This window comes from Protopterus annectens, chromosome 11.part0 (genome assembly GCF_019279795.1).
Source record: "Protopterus annectens isolate FY-2018-M chromosome 11.part0, PAN1.0, whole genome shotgun sequence".
Lineage (NCBI taxonomy): Eukaryota > Metazoa > Chordata > Ceratodontiformes > Protopteridae > Protopterus > Protopterus annectens.
The window spans coordinates 1,169,194,307-1,169,214,810 of NC_056745.1; the positions used below are offsets into that span (position 1 = coordinate 1,169,194,307).

General features: G+C 36.6%; 1 long non-coding RNA gene across 1 annotated transcript in view; it reads left to right on the plus strand.

Annotated features, from left to right (window-relative positions):
- The window catches only part of LOC122815760, a 181,375-nt gene extending 161,710 nt beyond the window's left edge, over positions 1–19,665 (plus strand). The window contains exon 5 of the long non-coding RNA XR_006366992.1: positions 15,850–19,665. This is a non-coding gene — a long non-coding RNA (uncharacterized LOC122815760). The remainder of the gene's footprint in view (positions 1–15,849) is intronic.
- Positions 19,666–20,504: the final 839 nt, after the last annotated feature.

The window sequence follows — 20,504 nt, forward strand, 5'->3', positions numbered from 1 at the left end:
TGTCTGATAATTCCTGAGAAACTGCAACAGCAGGTGGGATTTCAGAAGCCGATTCCATGAGGTTGGAAGAGGCCTCGGTAGAAGGAAAGTTTTCGGATGAAGGAAGAACCGCTTGCTCGGTTTCAGCCGAAACCGAGACACTCGCGTTATTTAACCGCGGTTTCAGCTGAAACCGCGGACCGCGAGTGTCGGTCCTTTTCCTTGCGTTTTTTAGATATTTGCGAAGTCGGAGGATCCGACGGCATAATATAAGCAAAATCAGAGCCGAAAAACTCCTCAGCAAATTCCGACCGACGTCTAAGTGTCCGCCGGTTAAAAGAAGCACAGGCTAGACAAGCTGCGACGTCGTGGTCTGGGCCTAGACAAGGTAAGCAGTAAGAGTGGAAATCTTTATGAGGTATTTGTTTCCCACAAGTTAAACAGTTATTCACTTTTTCTGACATCGGCTGAGGCAAGAAAGAGTCCCCAACGGGGTACTTAGCTTTTTAGAAGTCTTCGGTAGTAGTATTCTTCTCTGGTTCTGACCAACCGGCACTTGCGAACAGCTTCTGCTTCGGGCGCCACGCGGCAAGAAAGACTGAGGAAGATGGCATCGGCTGATGCCTTTATACCCGAATAACTGCAGCTATGACGTCGGGTGAAGTGCGACACCAGCCGAGGCCAGACCCAGACTTTGGAATCCGGCCGACCGAAGGGCTGCCTGACGACAGGACATCCCATTTGTAAGGACTGCAGATGCATCCTTGAAGGATATCACAGCTTTCATAGGACCTGATAGTATCCCAGGCTGTATTCTGCACCATCTCCAGCAAGAACTAGCTTCACAACTGAGCACCCTGTTCAACCAGAGCCTAATTACAGGCTTCATTCCATCAGAGTGGAGAACTGCCATTGTCATCCCCTTACACAAAGGTGTTGCCACTACTGACCTGGGAAACTAACACCCCATTAGCTTGACAAGTCTGATCTGTAAAGCTATGCAGCTTATTAATATGGATTTCATAAACAAGGACATAGGCAATCTCCAAGCACTTGACCTCACCCAGTTTGGATTTGTCAGGGGCAGATCTTGCCTGTTGAAAATGGTTGACTTCTTTGAAACTGTCACCAAGGCCCTGGATGAGGGAAAGTCAGTATATACAGCTTCCCTTGACTTGGTGAAGGCCTTTGACACAATGCCCCACTCAGGCATCATCAAAAAGCTAACTTAACTTTGCATAAATCCCTGTCTCTTCAGATGGGTGGCCAACTGGCTCACCGATAGGACCCACGAGGTCAAAATAGGTCCCACAACCTCCGACAGTAGACCTGTCACTAGTGATGCTCTCCAGGGATTTGTCCTGGGACCCCTACTGTTTGGCATTTACTTCTCAGAGGTCTAGGCAAAGACAAAGGGCCTGTGGCTGACCAAGTTTGCAGATGACTTTAAGTTGGGTGCTGTCATTGACTCCTCAAATGATGTTAACATACTGCAAGAGGGTCTCACAGTAATAAATGACTGGTGCCAAAGTCATGGCCTTAACTTAAATGCAGAAAAGTGTATTATCATAACATTCAGCAAAAATATGGCCCCTACTGACTACCACATCATCGACAACTCCCTTAGCACACAACCTGTGGTGTGAGACCTGGGTACTCAGGTTGACAACAATCTCACATTCGACTATCATGTAGTGGCAGGGTTAGAAAAGCCTTTTACTTGGTTCATCTCATAAGTAAAGGGATTGCATCCAAAAAAAAATGAGGTTATTACTCTCTGTACTCCTTCCTCATTAGACCTATAATCGAGTATAACATGCCCTTTGGTATGTACATCTCCAAACACCTGCACCAACTGGAAAGGCTACAGAAATACCTCACAAAGAGAATCCATGGCCTCCAACACCTGTCCTATGCAGATAGGGTCAAATTACTATCACTCTACCCGGTATCGTACAGATTGCTCAGACGTGATCTGTGTCTCTCCTACAAGACAATATCAGACCCTGTCCTACTATAGATGCTCCACATCTGTAAGTCTAACTCCTCGCGCATTACTCATTCGAATGGCCTAAATCTAATATGCGACATCAACAAAACCTGCTGAAGAGACAGGTTTGACTCCCAGAGCTGCCTCTTCTCTGGAATAGACTTCCCATACATGTCAAACAGAGTACCTCGCTGACCCTCTTCAAGTGCAACCTTGATGAGTGGATGGGAAACCACAAATTTGTCCCAGGGGTTCCACCTTTGTCCCTCATTGACAGGGGCGACAGGTGCTGACTGAGGTTTCTTTTTTGGGGATAAACTCTTGGCTAGGCTTGTAAGGGCCCCAGGGCCATTAGCCTAGTAACCTCCTATGATCCTATGATCTTATACTAATAATACTGTTGAAGTTATAGCCAGTGAAAAGTTTGATTCTAGTGATCAAAGATTTTTCCTAAGTAAAATCAGAAAAAAAATATTCAATTGAGGATTGAGTAAAATAAGAAAATTAAAATTTAAAAATATTTCCCCTAAACTTAAAAAGAAGAAAAAGAAACAATTTCAGAGTATATTCAGTAGATGTGAACAGTATTATTAACACTGTAAGATGGATAGGGATACTGGAATGGTGTGCTAAATGTGATGCTGATGTTATTCTGTTAGACGATGTAAGACTTCTGACAAGTGAAGAAAGACTACAAACAAAAAAATGTAGGGTGGAAATACAATATGGAACTAAGGAAGTGAACATTGTTCTGGAGTGGCTGTCATGTAAAAAAAATAGTGAAAATGTAACATTGGTAAGGATGAGAAGTGTGAAGTGAAGAAAACCATGTTTATATAATTGTAGCAATATATGCATATGTAAGTAGCTATGAAAGATAGAATCTGTTTAATCAAATATTAGACTATGTGGTAGTTAACATAAAAATTATAATTACAGAGGACTTTAGTTGTGATTTAAGGGGAAAATGTAAAAAAAAAAGGGAAAGATGTAAAGAATACAGGAAGTGATAACATGGTAAATTAGCTGTGTGGAACAAAAGTCATTGAAATTATAGAAGGGGGCACTTGGTCCTGAAATTGATTTTTTTTATCAGAAGGCTTTAAGGTACCATTTGTGGGTTCCTATTAGAACAACGAAAATGCATTTTGTCGAATCCATTTTCATCGACACCTAAACAGTGAACAGGCAAAACAGCAAAGCGCTGTTCAGCAAATTCTTTCCCTGGGAAAGAAGTCAGTTGACTGCTTTGTTGCTTTGCCGTGTTCTGCACTGTAGTGTGGTCTCAGAGATTCCCTTATCCGGTATAGCTCCCGAGCATAAATGTGCAACAGTTACTGACCTTAGGATTAGGGTGCGGGTTAAGGTAAGAGCATATGTATCAAACTGTTTACTTTTTTTTTTTTTGCATTAGATGTACGGTCGAGTTAAGTGCATATGTGTTTTAAGCTGTTTACTTTTGTTTTGGGGGGGGTAGAATTAGGGTTAAGGTAAGTGTGTATGTGTTTGGAACTGTTTACGTAAATGTGCAACAGTTACTGACCTTAAGGTTAGGGTGCGAGTTAAGGTAAGTGCATATGTTTTAAAATGTTTAATTTTTTTTTTGCGTTAGATGTATGGTTGAGTTACGTGCATATGTATCAGCTGTTTACTTTTTTGGGGGGGTAGAATTAGGGTTAAGATACGTGTGTATGTGTTTGTAACTGTTTACTGTTTTTTTTTTTTTTTTTGGTTGGAACAGCGATTACTTTGCCTAGGAAAGAAATTGCTGTTGTAAGGTGTCGACATTTTCAGCTTTCGCTGAAATAGGGTCGATGAAACATTGTTCGCTGTTTTAAGCATTCAATGTTTTAATATAGACCCACCATCTGTGACTATTTTTTCACACCATTTAACTATATGGATGGAAGTGATAGAATAAAGGGAGTAAGTTATGAAAGTATCATATAACCATGAAGGGCTTCTATAAAAACTGGAATGAATGGTGGTCTGGATTTAAAAAGAAGCATAAAAACTGTTTTTTTTTTCAATGACAGGATGATGTAAGAAAGGAAGAGAAATTGAAGTACTGGAAAATGTATAGTGAATTTAGAGAATACAAGAGAGTATTATGATATGGAAAAAGAAATATATAAAATAAATTAAAAAAAACAAGGCATTACCATTTACACGGAATATTATTTACAAGGGAGAAAGGAGGAGGTATCTGCATAACTGGGTAAAATAGTAAAATAGGATATTGTTATAATAAGGTCTGTGAAAATTTTAAAGAAGAGGTAAAAAGACCACAAGAGCAAATTATGAGTATTGTAGTATATCATGTAGAAAATATGTATAAGAGGAAAAAGAATAAACATAAGAGAGATTGGAAAGTGAAAAAAAATCTAGAATAAGTTAAGGAAGAATTTGAAAAAGAAATTACAGTTATTGAATTTGACGAAGTTCTTAGAAAATAAACACTGATTCAGTATCAGGCCCAGATGATATAGTGTATGGAAGAAATTAATGGATTGACAAAGAGACCATTTTGTCAATGCACTGAATGAATAGTTTAAGTAAAGATTTGTTTATGGAGAGGTAATGTAGTGTTATATTAAAATGTATATGGAAGAAAGATGAGAAGAATGAAATAAAAAAAATTGGAGACCCATCACACTAACACAGATTATACATTTGTTTATGAGAATAATACAGAGGAGAATGAAAGAAAGGATGAGGGATATAATGGGTGAAAGTATATATGATATAAAAGGGAAGGGGTGTCAAAAATTGTTATTGGTTGTGAAAGAAATTGTGGATGATATAAGTAAAAGGGAAGATCTGAAACTTATGGTAGGTTATATTAGCAAGTCATTTGAAACAGTAGGACATGATGCTTTGTGGGATGTTACAGAGAAGTACGGAGGAGGTAATAGAATTAGGAGAGTTTGTATGTCAGCATATCAAAATAATAGAGAAAGAATATTAGTGAATGGGTGGCTGAGTAAAGAAATATGCATGAAGTGCACTATAAGACAAAGATGCCCCAAGAGTAGAAGGAGTGGCTGATAAATTTAGCTCTAACTTTACCCCCCTCTCTCTCCCATCCATTTATCCCTCAGGACATACCTGAAACTGGCTCACCTCCAACTAAAACACAACACCAAGTCCTAAAAGTGCTATTGAAAGCTGAAAATACTGCATTGATGGATCCTAACAATATCCCTATATGCATCTTAAATAGGATAAAGCATGTTTTAGCCACAACCCTAACAACACTGTTCTGTCTCAACCTTCATACAGGTTTTGTACCAAGTGAATGCAGAACAGTTGGAGTCATTCCCCTGCATAAGGGAGGACCTTCCACAGACCCAGGCAATTACAGACCCATAAGTCTAACCAGCATCATATAAAAAACATGGAAGATTTAACATGGAATTAATCAGTCAGGACATAGGGAATCTCCAACCACTAGAATCATCTCAGTTTGGATTTGCCAAGGATAGGTCATGCTTACTCATCCTGGTGGATTTTTTGAAAAGGTCACCAGAACAATGGATGAAGACAAAATGGTACACACTGCCTACTCTGACCTGGGTAAAGCTTTTGACACAATTCCACTCAGGTATAGAACAAAAGCTAAATAAACTGGGAATACTCTCCATATCACCTGTTGGATTGCCAGCTGGTTTACAGATAGGCTGCAGATAATCAAACTAGGGGGCGTTACCTCGACAAAGAGACCAGTCACCAGTGGAATCCCCAGGGTTCTGTCCTAGGGCCTCTCCTATTTGGCATCTACTTTTCTGAAGTAAGAGCTAACCCCAAAGGGTTTTGTCTGACTACATTTGCAGATGACCACAATTTAGGAATAGTCATTAAATCCTCAAAGGACTTAGTCATCCTGCAGGAAGATTTGTCTCAAATAAATAACTGGTGTCAAAATCATGGTCTGAAACTTTGTTTGTCTTTCGGCTTTTCCTGGTTAGGGGTCGCCACAGCGGAACTCCGGTCCGCTAATGATTGGCAGTAGATTTTTACGTGCCGAGTTGCCAGCTCTGATGCACAACCTTCAACGAAGGTATGCCCATTCACGCATGTCTACACAGAAGACGCTCTAGCTGAGAATCGAACAGGACAACGTCATACTGTGAGGCGACAATGCTACCGCAGCACCACCACCACAGTTAAAATCATGCTCTGAAACTAAATGCCAAAAAATGCATTATTGTATCTTTGGGAAGTCATCTACCCCAGGGAATAGCCACATTAACAATATGCTCCAAAGAGATGACCCAGTTGTTTGGGATTTGGGAACTTATGTGGACAGTGACCTAACTTTTGACCATGTGTCTATTGCTGTAAGAACTTCCTTCTATACTGTGCAGCTTATAAACAAAGAGATTGTGTCATTCTCCCCCTTTACTCAGCCCTCATTAGGCCAGTCATTGAATATAATGCCCCATTTGGTATGTGTCTGTCCAGACACATGTAACAACTGGAACACCCACAGAGATACCTTACTAAAAAGGATAGAAGGTGTAAACATGTCCTACATGGACTGACTCAAAGCCATGTCACTATACTTGGTATTCTACAGACTGCTAAGAAGTGACCTGTGTCTGGTATACAAGGCATCCACCTATCCAGTATTGATAGATTTACTGCACATTAGCATATCAAATGGCTTTGGAAATACTCAGTCTAGGGATCTAAACCTGTTCTGCAACATCAACAAAATGGTTTGGAGGGACAGGTATATTTCACAGAGGATATCACTGCTCTGGAACAGACTCCCCATTCACGTAAAATAAAGTTCATCCCTGTCCACTTTCAAGCACAACTTAGATCTATGGCTAAAAAACAGAAAATGTATCCCAGCACTGCCTCCTGTACTACTAATGGACAGATATAGTTCTTAAATGCACTATCCCATGCATAGGTCCCCTCATATTATCTATGGAATAATCCCAGTTATTCTCATTAGGGGTAATATGTAATTACTGACAATGGGATAGGTAAGGCCAATATATATCCAAATGGGATAAGTTATTTTGAGCACAAAAAGGGAAACTGGCTAGGCTTAAAATGACACAAAAGGCCAGCTAGTCCAATACTTACCTATGAACCTATGTACCTATGAATATTGTTTGCAGTGGTAATGAATGTGATAGTGAGTGAAGTAGGTTATAAAATGAATAATGCTAGATATGTGATACAAAAGGAAGTGATGATTCCAATAGTTATGACATATGTAGATGATATAGTTGTAGTTGCTAAGAACAAAATATGGGTGAGAAAATTGTTGCCTTATCTGAATGGATGTTTAAGGAAATGGGGAAGACCTTGAATAAAGATGAAAATAAGGATTTGGGTGATGTGGTAAAAAATAGGTGTTTGTATTTTTCAAAGAATGAAGTCTCTTTGCTAAAAATAATATGGGAAAAAGTATGTAGTTATGATCCTAGTGGAGGGTCTGATAAAAAGAAATGAAACAAATGTCACCTTCTGTGGGGGATGTATGGATTAGCATTCAGTAAAAAGGTTATCTTGTGAATTCTGTATTAATGGGAAAATAGCATATATGTCAAATGTTTATATGATCCCAGAAATCCAGTTGTTTATTCTGCTTCTTTAAACTTGCATATAATATTATAGTGGGTAAAGGAAGAGAATGTTTAAATATAAGTACAGAAACGTTCTGGAAGATGATGAGAATAAGAAAAATAATAGGTAAATGAAGAAAATATACAAGCACTGAGAATAAAACTGATGATGTAGAGAAAGATAGAAAGTTGTGGTATAATAATGGGATGAAACAATATTATTATATAATTCCATGGAAACATTTACCAGAATAAGTTATGTAAGGAAAAAGTGATGTACAAAGATTAATGAGTTTCAGGATTTCCAATGAAGACTGGCAATAAATAAGTTACCAGTAAAGGGGAATGTACCATAAAAAGAAAGTTAAAAGAGTTTGTTTAGGAAGAGACAACAGAGCATATCTTTTTGAAATGTAAAAAGAAGGCAAAACTCTGGAAAAAGTTATATGAAAAAAATGTATTGAGACTGTTATTGACATAATATAGATATGAATGTGATTATTTACAGATATTATAATCACAAGAATAAAGAATATGTTATGATAATAGATAAGAAATTATGTTATGTAATGTGAGTTATTTGGAATAGTAGGCTGAATGAAATTTTGTTTAACAGGAAATGGATTTTGGAAGATATATTGTAAAAAATTAGATTATGGTTGTGGAAGAAAGAATCGGGGTCAGTTATGGAAAAATAATAATGAGAATTCTATAAGAAAATGATAAAAAAATTAAAATGTATACGCACACAAACACATATATATATATATATATATATATATATATATATATATATATAGAAATATATATATACATACACATATATGTGGGTATGTGTGTGCCTATAAATATCTAAATGATGTTTTTTTATGTTGTGTTAAATATATATATACATATGTGTGTGTGTGTGCGTGTGTGTGTGTGTGTGTGTGTGTGTGCGTGAGTGTGTGTGCGTGTGCGTGTGTGTGTCTATAAATATGTAAATAATGTGTTTATGTTGTATTAAATAAAGGATCCCTACTATTTTCAATAGGTGTCATGGATTCTTTTACATCCACTTGAGCTACTTCCAACTCAAGAAGATGGGACCACACTTTTAGCTTCTCATCTGAAAGATGATACACTCATGAGTGCAGGACCACCACACTGCACTGAAGTGTCAGTAATCAATCTACTTGGTGTTGGAATAGATCCCACAGCCTTCTGCACCAAAGGAGAGTGTTCTGCCTGTTGCACCACTGTCAATGTTGGCATGAATTGTATAGATTTTCACAGAATGTCTAGATTTTTGCCTCATATTTTTAGTCTCTTCCTCATAAAATTTGTGGTTTTCTGTGAAATCACTGATGATTGAAGTCACCAAATAATGACATATTTGAGTTTCAGACTTAATATCATTCAGAAAATGCATGCTAACTCAAAACCTGCTAGTCTAACAACTTTCTAAGTTTATATGAGCAATATTTAAAGTTTGTCCTTAGTTTTGGGCCTTTGTCCCCCCATTATTTTAGGCTTTGTCCAGATTTCTTGTGCTAAGAGGTTGAGAGGTATGAGTGTTGGTGGTGCAACACTGACATTGTCTATAATGTAAGGTCAGCTTGCTTGTCTTTCTTCTGTTGCCAATCTCATAGCATTTGGCATCCTTAGGCAGTGCAGCACATGCTCACATGCAATTAACTTTTCCTTAGTGCTATACATTCTGTTTGTTAGAGATGCAAGTATGTAACTAACATGGAAGCCTTACTCTCACAAAAAACACAGACTGTGAGCAACACATACTTCCAGAACACTTTTCACCAACACACACTAAAATGTCTTAGGCTGAGGCTGTAGAAAAATCCCTGCCAAAGCCTCCTGGGCCATGAAGACTAGGTGTCATCAAAAAAATCTAACAACACATCACTTTCTGGACAAAAAAAAAAAAAAAAAAAAAAACATCACTTTCTGGCACACTTATAGCAAAGAATCATTAAGACTTAAATCAACTTAAATGTGTGCTTTTGACCATTATACAAAAAAAAGGTTTAGTAATTGGTGACTCTATAATCGGACACACTGATTCTCTTTTCACTAGGCTGGACAAGGACAGGGTAATGGTGAGCTGTCTTTCATGTACCAGGATCTCTGATATCTCAAGGACCATTAAGGCTATTTCACTTAATAAATATGACTATGACATAGTGGTGGTCCATATGCAGGTGAATGACTTAAGAGCAAAACCCTGAGGGATATTCAGAGAAGCATTTCAGAACTCTTCATGTGTGCTAGAAATTGGTCTTGAGCAGAATCTTTCCTTGTTCAAGAAACATGCCTAGATGCAAAGAAAAGACAATTGTCTTCAATATTTGACTGAATAGTTGGTATCATTCCAGAGGAATTCAGCATGTGTCAGCATGGGACAACATGTTCAACAATTCTGCGTGTTTTGTTAAGGATGGCCTTTACCTTTCATTCTAAGGCTTCCATATACTGGCTAAAGCATTTGCTGCCCCCATAGTGCCTTTTTAGGCATAGTCTATATACTGGACAACCTGACATAATTAAAATATCAAATCTAGTACTGGATCAAATTAAGGTGGCTCTGCTCAATGCCAGAGGTCTCAACAACAAAATATACAACCTTGAGTGTGAGGAATAGTGTGTAACAGAAGAATGTTAAAGAAGCTGGAAAAAAGGTATACAGACAGTGGTGTGAACAGTGTTTTTGTGGGGTACAGAAAGCTGGGCAGCAAAGGCAGAGAGGAAGCTGGATATGATGAAGTTGAAGTGCCTGAGATAGACAGTAGGATGCACACTGTTTGATTGATAAAGAGGTTATGACATCAGAGCAGAAGCTAAAGTAACTCCAATTGCAGAGAAGGTCAAAGAGAACAGATTTTAGGGGCATGGGCGTATGTGCAGGCAAGCTGAAGAAGATAGAAGATTTGGGAGAGACTGGAGGAAGGTAAAAGGAAACAAGGCTGTCAAGCAAAGAGATGGATGGATTGTATGTGACAGTCAAGCAAAACTGCCAAAGAAGGTAGGAGAGTGGCAATGAATAGTGACATGTGGCAACAGTTGACATGAAACTACAACCCTAGGTAGAAAATGGCAAAAGGGGACTCATCATCATAATGAAACGACAGTGGTCAGAAAGTCCTTTTAGATCAGCTGATTGCCAAGGGGGTATAATCCTATCTAAGGAGTTAATTCTCCCCTTATATTCAGCATTCATTAGGCCAAGTACTGAATAAAATGTCCCCTGTAGGATGTACCTCACTTAACATATTTCAAACAACTAAAAAGTCCTCAGAGATTCCTAACTAAAAAGATTACTGGCTTAAAACTCTAAATTATCAGAGAAGACAGGAAGCATTGTCCCTTCATAATGTGTCTTATAGACTTCTAAAGGGGATCTATGCCTTCCCTTCTGAGCCATTAGGAATCATATGGATGCAGATCATCAAGATCTTTACAAATCAGACTCACAAATACCAGAACCAAGGATCTAAATCTTCATCAGCAGATAAATAAAACATAGTGTAGACATAGCTTGATTACACACCTTCCACACCTTTGGATAGATTCCCTCTGCAAATTAAGCATTGTAATATATTATTTTCTTTCAAACAGAACTAGATAATTGGGTGGGTACTCACAAATTCACCCCAGGCTTGACTAGCTTAGCCCTCCTTGGAAAAGAAGGTACAGTCTAGAATGGGTACTAGCATGGAGAAAATTGTCATAAGACTCATACTCCTTGCATTTCCTATGAACCAGTGAATGAGCAAGTTAATTAATGCAACATTCAACTGTAGGTGCAAAGTTGCCTGAACTATGACAGATCAAAGATAAAATCAGTGGCATTCTATTTGACAAGAAATTAGAGGAATGACACATGGTACTGGTGAGATAAGTAAAACTGCGTTCATTAATGTTGCTGGTCGTGAGCAACCAGATATTGTTGGCAATTTTCTGGCTTTTTGGTTTATGTAGGCAGTTTGGACGTGGGGTCTGATGTGGTGAGAAAAGTGCTACTACAGCTTTTACAATGCTAGTGGTGATTGACCAGATATTTTGGACAATATTTATGACTTTTTGGTTTGTGTTGGGATAAGGGGAATGGCATGGTGACAACTGTAATTACTTCTTTTTTTTTTTTTTTTTTTACAGTAACCCTAGTAGTGTTCAACCAGATATTTTGGATAATATTTCAGGCTTTGTGATCTGTGTGTGCAGTTACGATGAACGGAATGGAACAGTGAGAAGTGGTGGTACAGTTTTTTACATCAATGCTGGGAGTGATCAACCACCTATTTTGGGCAGTATTTCTTTCTTTGTGATTTGTGTGAGCAATTGAGATGAGGGGAATTTTGAGATGAGAAAAGTGGTATTACTGTTTTCACAATAATGTTGGCAATGATCAGCCAGATATTTTGGACAGTATTTTTTTTGTCTTTGTGATTTGTGTGGAACAACTTGGATTAGAATACTAACTTGTTTGTGTGGTCTATGGAGGTGAAATATTACATAGCCATCAGATGTCATGACTATAATTGCTGGGTGGGGGGTGGGGTTGGCTGGATGAAAGTAATTGACTGTCTTGTCTTTGCTCAGCTTAAGCTGTCTCTGACTGGCTTTAAAGGACTAGTGTACTTTTTGAGACGTAAGATGCACTACTTAACTGGACACCTGATATGCACAGACAGAGTACGTATAATTGCTGAAGCTGTCTTTTGTGGAAGAACATGGCTACTGCAGCCTGATTATTTTGTTATTGCAAGACTAATGTGATTATGTTGAGCAATGTACAATATTTTAATGTCTGGAAACTATTTGTTTGGTACAGAGGTGAAATACTACACTATCATACTCTTTTATCATAATCAGATGTCTAAATTGTACACAGAAGTAGGTATAACTGCTTTGTAGGGGTTGACTGGATGAAAGTAACTGATCCTGTTGTCACTTGCTCACTTTCACAGTCAGGGACAAATGCGTCACAGAATACATAGGCCCTTAGAACATCTGGGGGCTGGTGATCCCCACACACCAAGGCTGTATAAGTGGATTTTGACATGGGCTTAATAATTGCCTGTGTCCTGAGCTCACCTAGTCTAAAACCAGCCCTGCTCATGGGTATACACAGAAGGTTGCTATACTTGTATGGGGGCTGGTGATATTGCTATTGTTTCTTTTGTCATTCCTCCCATACCTTAAAGGTCACTATATTTTGTGTTGGCCTTTCCTCACAACCTTCAGTGGGGTGAACTGAGGGTCATTATAACTGGTATAGAACTGTACTGTCTCTAGAAGTAACAAGTTTGAAACATTATTGTAATTACTTTTTTCCATTTTCCTCACAATTAAAACGTTTCTGCATATAAAGGTGGCTATTGTTTGGAGGGGACAGTAAATAAAGCATGCTGTTTATATATGTTTGACAACAGATATGTTATAGTTAGTTTGTTTTTTCAGTTTTATCCCAGTCTGGCATTAAAAGGGTAGAGAAGGTGGCTGACGTTTGGGAGTAGGGGGTGAAGAGGCATGATGTATATAAATATGACAGCAGCAGCTTGAAATATGACTGTGGACATTTGTGTCTTAATTTTAAACCCAATTTAACACCATAGGGAGATACACAGAAAGTGCCCCCCTCTATTTTGAGATGGGGGGCTGGCACTATACCTAGATATGATATATGTATCCTTACAAGCATTTGATTTCTCAGTTTATTGTGAAATGGTGTTTGGTCAGCTTTGAGCATAAAAACTTGTCTACAACTTATTTCTTCTTGAAATAAAAAAATAAGATTTAATTTCTTTTCCTTACGCATAATTTTTGTTCAAGCCATCATTGGATCAAAAGGTTGGGGGAGCTCTACAATGCACCTCAGAGCATGGGGTCCTAGCAGCCCCCAGACCCTTAGTGTAATTTAGTTATTACAGTGTAGTTTTGCTTAGTTAGGGTATGTTGAAAGGATGCAGGGAAAAGCAAAATTGAAGAGTAGGACTGAATTTCTTTCCTTAATGATCATTTTCATTCAGGCCATCTGTCATTGGATGAAAAGGATGTTTAAAAATCTCTAAAATGCATCTCAAAGCATCCAGAAACATCATGGCTAATGGTGGCCTAGTGGCCCCCAGACTTCCAGCTTAATACAGTTAATTCCACTGCAGTTATTATAGTGCAGTCTTAGTCAGTTTGGATATGCTGAAAATATGCAGGTAAACAAAGTTGAAGATTAAGACTAAATTTCTTTTTTTTGATCGTGGCTTTTGCTCAGGCAGTCACTGGATGAAAATATTGTTCAAAAAAATCAAAAATGTACCTCAGAGCTTTTAGAACTCCTATGGCTTCTGAGGATCACCAAACTTAATGTAGTTGTTTCCTCCACAGTTATCAGAGTGCAGTCTTGCTTGGCTAGATCATGTTGAAAAAATGAATAACTGCAGGAAAATATAAAGAGTAAGACAGAACTGTGAGAAAACTGAAGGGAGAAAAAGTAATCTGATTTATGTGAGTGGGTCAGGATGGGATTGATGGGGTGGGGGGTGCCATGGAGCCTTTTCACCTAGGGTGCCAGTTTACATAAGGCTGCCCCTATGGTAGATTAATCTTAATATAAAAATCATTCCCTGCCTAAGGGTAATGAAGCATGAATGTTGGTAGAAAAAAAAACAGAAAAAAGGAAATATAAAGCAGCTATATTTTAATAAGAACATCACAAAGACATATGAGGAAGTAAACTTGATAGACTGCACTGGTCTTTTTCTGTTAACAGTTTCATAGGTTCATATGCAGAGTCCATATTTTTACCTAGGGAAGATATTCAGACACTCTGTTCCTACCAAGTGGCAGGACACTAAATAAAGGAGGTTAGAATTATACAAACTTTTCTGTACATGCTCAATAAATCTTGAAGTGCATGCTTGTGACAGTGAATGCTTCTAAATCAACTTAAACATCAGCACAACATAAGACGCAATTTAACATGTTGATATATATATATATATATATATATATATATATATATATATATGTGTGTGTGTGTGTGTGTGTGTATGTGTGTGTGTGTGTGTGTGTGTATATATATATATATATATATATATATATATATATATATATGTGTGTGTGTGTGTGTGTGTGTGTGTGTGTGTGTGTGTGTGTGTGTGTGTTAATATATATATATATATATATATATATATATATATATACACACACACACACACACACACACACACACGCATGGGTCTACATTGTTTGACAGAAAATACATTTCACTGAAACTCATTTCGTCGAAGCCTCATTTCACTGAAAATGAATTGCTTGAGCACAATTTACTGAAAACTCATTTGACTGAAACTCATTTAGTCTTAACAGGCATATGCTCTGTTCCCCACTGTAGTGCGATCCTGGAGTTAGTATATATAGTAAGGGAAGCGTGGGGGGCACAGCCCCCACATTGTGGGGTGTGGGGGGCATAGCCCCCCACTTATTTTAAATGCTATAAACCATAGACATGGATTCTTACAAATCAAATGAATATCTCTTTCCAGAAAATAACATTTACCCAAACTATGTGGGGGCTACGCCCTCCCTAACTCCATATACAAACTCCAAGATCGTACTACAGTGGGGAACAGGGCATATATCTGTTTAGACTAAATGACTAAATGGGTTTCAGTCAAATGTGTTTTCAGTGAAGTGAGCTTTCAGTGAATTGTGCTCAGGGAATTCATTTTCAGTGAAATGAGGCTTCGACAAAATGAGTTTCAGTGAAATGTGTTTTCTGTCAAACAAAGTAGACCCATATATCTATAGATAGAGATATACAGATATGTAGATATAGACAGATATTTCTTTATCTCTATATATCCACAGGTATAGTCATGAATGAAAACTTGTAAGGCTCAAAGCCAAGAATCATTTATGTTACATATTGACCTTGTCACAGCTAATGGAAAAGACATACTGCTGATAAATGCCGTCATTTTGTGTATAGGTCATAAGTGATGTTTTTTTAATTGGTTTATCATGACTTTATTTGTCTGTGTAAATTAGCATTGTTTTGCATGATATTAGCAAGCACAGTTAGATGTTTAGAGTGTTAAAGTTTTATTTGTGAACTGTAAAATGTACAGCTTATCAATGACAACGTATCTAATACTAAAATAAATACTATTTGGTATTTGCAATTCATTTTTACTAAAGAACATCATAAATCTTTAACCATTTCTGTTGTCTATTTGTAATTGTTAGTCACTTTTTTATGCAAACTGACAATATACTTAAACTCTTCTTTTTATTTAACAGCTGTATACAACTGACTCATTGGACTGAGCACAAAAACAATAAAATGAGTTGACTGTTTTTATCCATCAGCATTCACTGAGAAAAACTCTGAGAACTGAAGGAGACTGATGAAGGCATTGTCTGAAGAAGCTGTAACCTGCAGGATTAAGAATTTAACTTTTTGTACAATGTGCAATGGGCTTGTAATCAAAATTTTCCAAAGGGGGTCATGATCATCAAATAAATAGAAATACATGTGACATTCACACTTGTAATACTCAATATAAGGATGATATGCATGTGAGGTCAAAACCATATATTCTGTGATTAACAAATATGTACAGAAATCATTTTTAAGTGTTTTAAAAACACCCAGTTTTAAATGGACTGGGCACCTGGAAAAGGTTTTTATTGCCATCTGACCTTAGCAAATTATGTTCTAAGATGCCCAGTTTAAACATTTCCTTGTAAATCATACTATCATCTTAAGCAACGTTCCTGTAAATCAACAAAAGTGAGTCACCAAGAAAAACACAATATATGTTTTGTAAATGTTCTCTACCCAGTAACTTCATCACAAGACTATCATAAAAATAGTCATAATTTGATAGTTTATTACATGTATTCTTTTTCTTAGTAATTTCTATCATTATTAGTATTATGTAATTCATAGCAAGGTATATTATACCTTGTTAGAGTATATATACAACACTATTGAAAGTAATCCAAACAAAAATTTTCTTTCTCTTAAAAATCAAATTTCTTAGCAATGATTATTACAATCATACACACTATATAACTTTGAATAAAAGTAATCCACATAGTTCACTCTGAATGAAAACTTAAGCCTAAAATCGCAATTTCATTATGGTACTTTGCAATCTGCACTGTATTTTGGATCCTGAGATCCTTGCCGCCAACCATATAAATTACATATTGATGGTCTCCTGCAAAGTAGTGATTTTCTTTCATCACTTAGTTATATACGTCATTTTTATGTGCCTGAAATTTTATTTTAGTTCAGCACCTGCTTTTCCAGATCACACAGGCTCAGAATGTTATGAATTAAAAGAAACATTTCAGGAGCTGCTATCCCATTCGACTGAACTAGTGTAAGCTACAACTTTGAAATGAAATGCTGCTGCTTGGAAATTATTTAAAGAAATTTCATGAAGGAAAATGATCTCACTCTTCAGAAAGTTTTCATTGACCAGTACTTTTACAGTGAAGCAAGCCATAGACAGTCAAAAGAGAAGATCGATTATTCAGGAATGTGTATTACAAAGCATCCATTTCACTGCCTTGGATATACTTCAGTGATATTCATTAATTCCTTTCTGTTAGCATTTTTCAGAAAGGATACCTCAGTCCACTTGTTGATGGCGAAAGAGAGTTGATAATGAAATTAGGAACAGCAGATGTCGCTAGAATTCCAGGAACAGTTCATGTTTAACCTCCACTCTGACAGCTGCCAAAACAAAGTGGTCTCTCAACTTGAAGATCTAACAACTTTCATCAAAGAGGTACTCAGCCTACAGACTTTTTTTCCAAGGACTATGTAGGAAAATGAATATGTAAAATACAATTTCTAGCCTGAAGGAATTTAAATGAAGCATATTTGTGGAAGTATTGTATATAATTCACTTAGAAATCAAACAGTATTACCATCCTGCTCCACTGTGAGCTCTGCCTCAAAATGGACTACAGGTATTTCCCGTTCAGTGTACGTGTTTCTGTGGCCAATCTGCATAAAACAAAGTATCAAAAAGCACTGCAGAAGTAATTGAAAAATTATTCTCTGTTTCTTGCCGATATGCAACTCAGTGAGAGGGTTTAGCACATAGAGAAGTTTTTCATAGAAATATGATCATCTCAAATATTTACATCTGAGCGCACTTAAAAAATATTACAAGAAATAATTTTGTCCTTAATTATGTAAGTCATCAGCCTACAGTTATTAGCTACTTTGATAAATACTATAACTGATATAATAAAGTGCTTTGAAAGGTACAAATTTTTGTGTTTACAGCCAATATGCATATGCGTGCTGTAAGCAGGAATAATGCATTTCAGTAGTGCCATCTTCCAGTCTTTAAATGATCTAGGCATCTGAAATAGAAAGCTAAAATGTATGTCTGGATTCCTTGTTACAGGTTAATAAATGGAATTGCTGAGTAATTCTACACAGGAAAATGTACTGCATTTGCAATGTGTCGATAAAACAAAGACTTCTAATATTTTCCCCATACCTCTCTCAGGGAGAGCCAACCAGCACTGAAATGGAGAGTTATTGAATACTCAGAGAAAAATTAAATAAAAATGCAACTATAAATTCACAAACAAAGCTAGGCAAAAAACTGATGGAAATAGCTGTAATATCTCATTCTTAATTTATCTGCTTGTATTTCATGTTTTTGAGTTCATTGTGACTGGAAGGTATTAAAGAGATTTAATAGAACCAGGCAATTGTACACAGACAACTGCAAGTAAATATCAGTATAGAAAATGAACTGGTTATTTAAATCAGCAGTGCATCTTAGCCAAACACAAGAAACATTTTCTAGAAAAATATTTGGATTCCTCAGATCTGATTATTGTATAATCTTCCTCTGTGATGAAATCTGAACAGCAGAGTTACAAGATGCTGTGTGCCTAATTATAATTGTTCAGTCAATAAATTATTCAAAGGGTGAAATATTTGATAATTTAGAATCTCACATCTTCACATTTTGGCATTGTGTCTTTCTTTTGATTATCATTCATAGATGTGTGTGTGTGTGTGTGTGTGTGTGTGTGTGTGTGTGTGTGTGTGTGTGTGTGTGTGTGTGTGTGTGTGCTTGTGAATCCTGTGATAGGCTGGAATTCTATTCAGGCTGAGTTTCAATGCCTTCTGCCTGACAAGTGCTTGGATAGAAACTGTCTCCCCTATTACCTTGCATTGGGGTAAGTAGGTAATCAGAGAATTAATTAATTAGTTAATTAATTATTTTACTGTGGTCTGTCAAAATTCATTTTCAAGCATTTTGCAGTAAGAAGAAAATATGTTATTGTGTCTGTTACATTAATCCAGTATACCTCACTTCAGGGTAACATGGTTCAGAAAGTTCAGTAACTCTGTGCTGCTCCAGCTGGTTACAAATATAATAGGAACCACATGCGAAAATAGTAAAACATGAAAAAACATTGTGCAATATAGTTGCACTTAGGAGAGTAAATATTACTAATACATTTGAATTTAGTTCAAATAGTAACCTGCTCACTTAGCATAATGTAAGCTGATAATATATACATATCTAAACCCTGATTCATGAAAGGGAGACATTTTTGTAGCATACAATAACAACAATGTATTGTACATTTTTAATTGTTGCAGTGATTGCAATAGTGTTTATTACAGAGGCAGTGTTCTGTCCAAATTACATGGACCTAAAAATCTCCTTGTCTTTGGTAACTGCTGCTTAGAATGTACAGCTAGTTTATTTCAGAAGTTTATTCAGATTTTAAATTTCTGGAATTAAAGTAATGCTCTAGAAACAAAATAGATACTTGTCACTTAATGTACACTATCTCTCACTGTAAATGTAATTTCTGTTATAATGTTTATTCATTCTAAGTAGCTGGAAAGTATACTGCCTGACATGAAACAATGAATCTGGCTTATAGCAAATTTGACTTTTTCAGCAGTTCCATAAGAGCTGTCAAGCTGAGCATGTTTTTAAAATTGTCACTCAAAACATGTAAATATGTAAACATTTTACAGTGTATATTTGTTTCTTTAAATGTTGTCTGTGTTATATGCAACAAAACTACCTTGTTAATAAATAAATTACATATTTAGAATGCCTTTTTTTACAGGACTAATTGCATATATATGAATTGTATATTGTATGACTAAAAAGTGTTTCTAAGAATTATTCCTGAATTCAGAGTTTGCTGTGATTCGTAGTTCTCTCTCTACTTTCCAAGGTGTGCTGTAATTTTTCTACCTTATTAGTATGGCTATATGTTATTTACGGTCAACAAGATAGCAGCTAGCAATTTGTTTAACAGATAGTGGTGACCCCTAACCGGGAAAAGCCGAAAGTCACAACAACAGTGTAACAGCATCAGAACAACAACAGATGCTTGCTTCATGGCCATTGAGAAAAATAAGTCTTAAAGTCTACAAAAACAAGAAATGTTTCATATATTTAACATGCTGTTTAAAGCACATACGTACAAATGCTACATATAAAGCATAATACAAATACTTCTCTTTGTATATAGTGCAAAAGATTGCGTCTTAGAATGGTTTGTAGTATTAGGTTCAGACATAAATCTGTCAGTGAGTCTCCTATGGATTGCAGAATTGTAAAACCACAAGCATTGGAAACATTGAAAAATAATGCCTAAAATACAGAAGGGTGAAAAACTTAATATTAAGGAAATTTTAAAAAAGCAGAATTATAAGTTTATGTAAAAAAAAAAAAAAAAAAAAGCTGTGGCTGTGTATCGCAAAAAGCAAAGAAAATGGTGAGTGAAATACCTGATACATAAAAACTGGACCAAGAATGTGTTTAAGATATGTTCTGCTCACAAACATAGCTTGATAGATAGTGTATTTTTCTCAGTGCACTTGAATGACATGGGCTGACTATCCTACATACTTATTTGTTGACTAGGTCATTCCAGCTGAT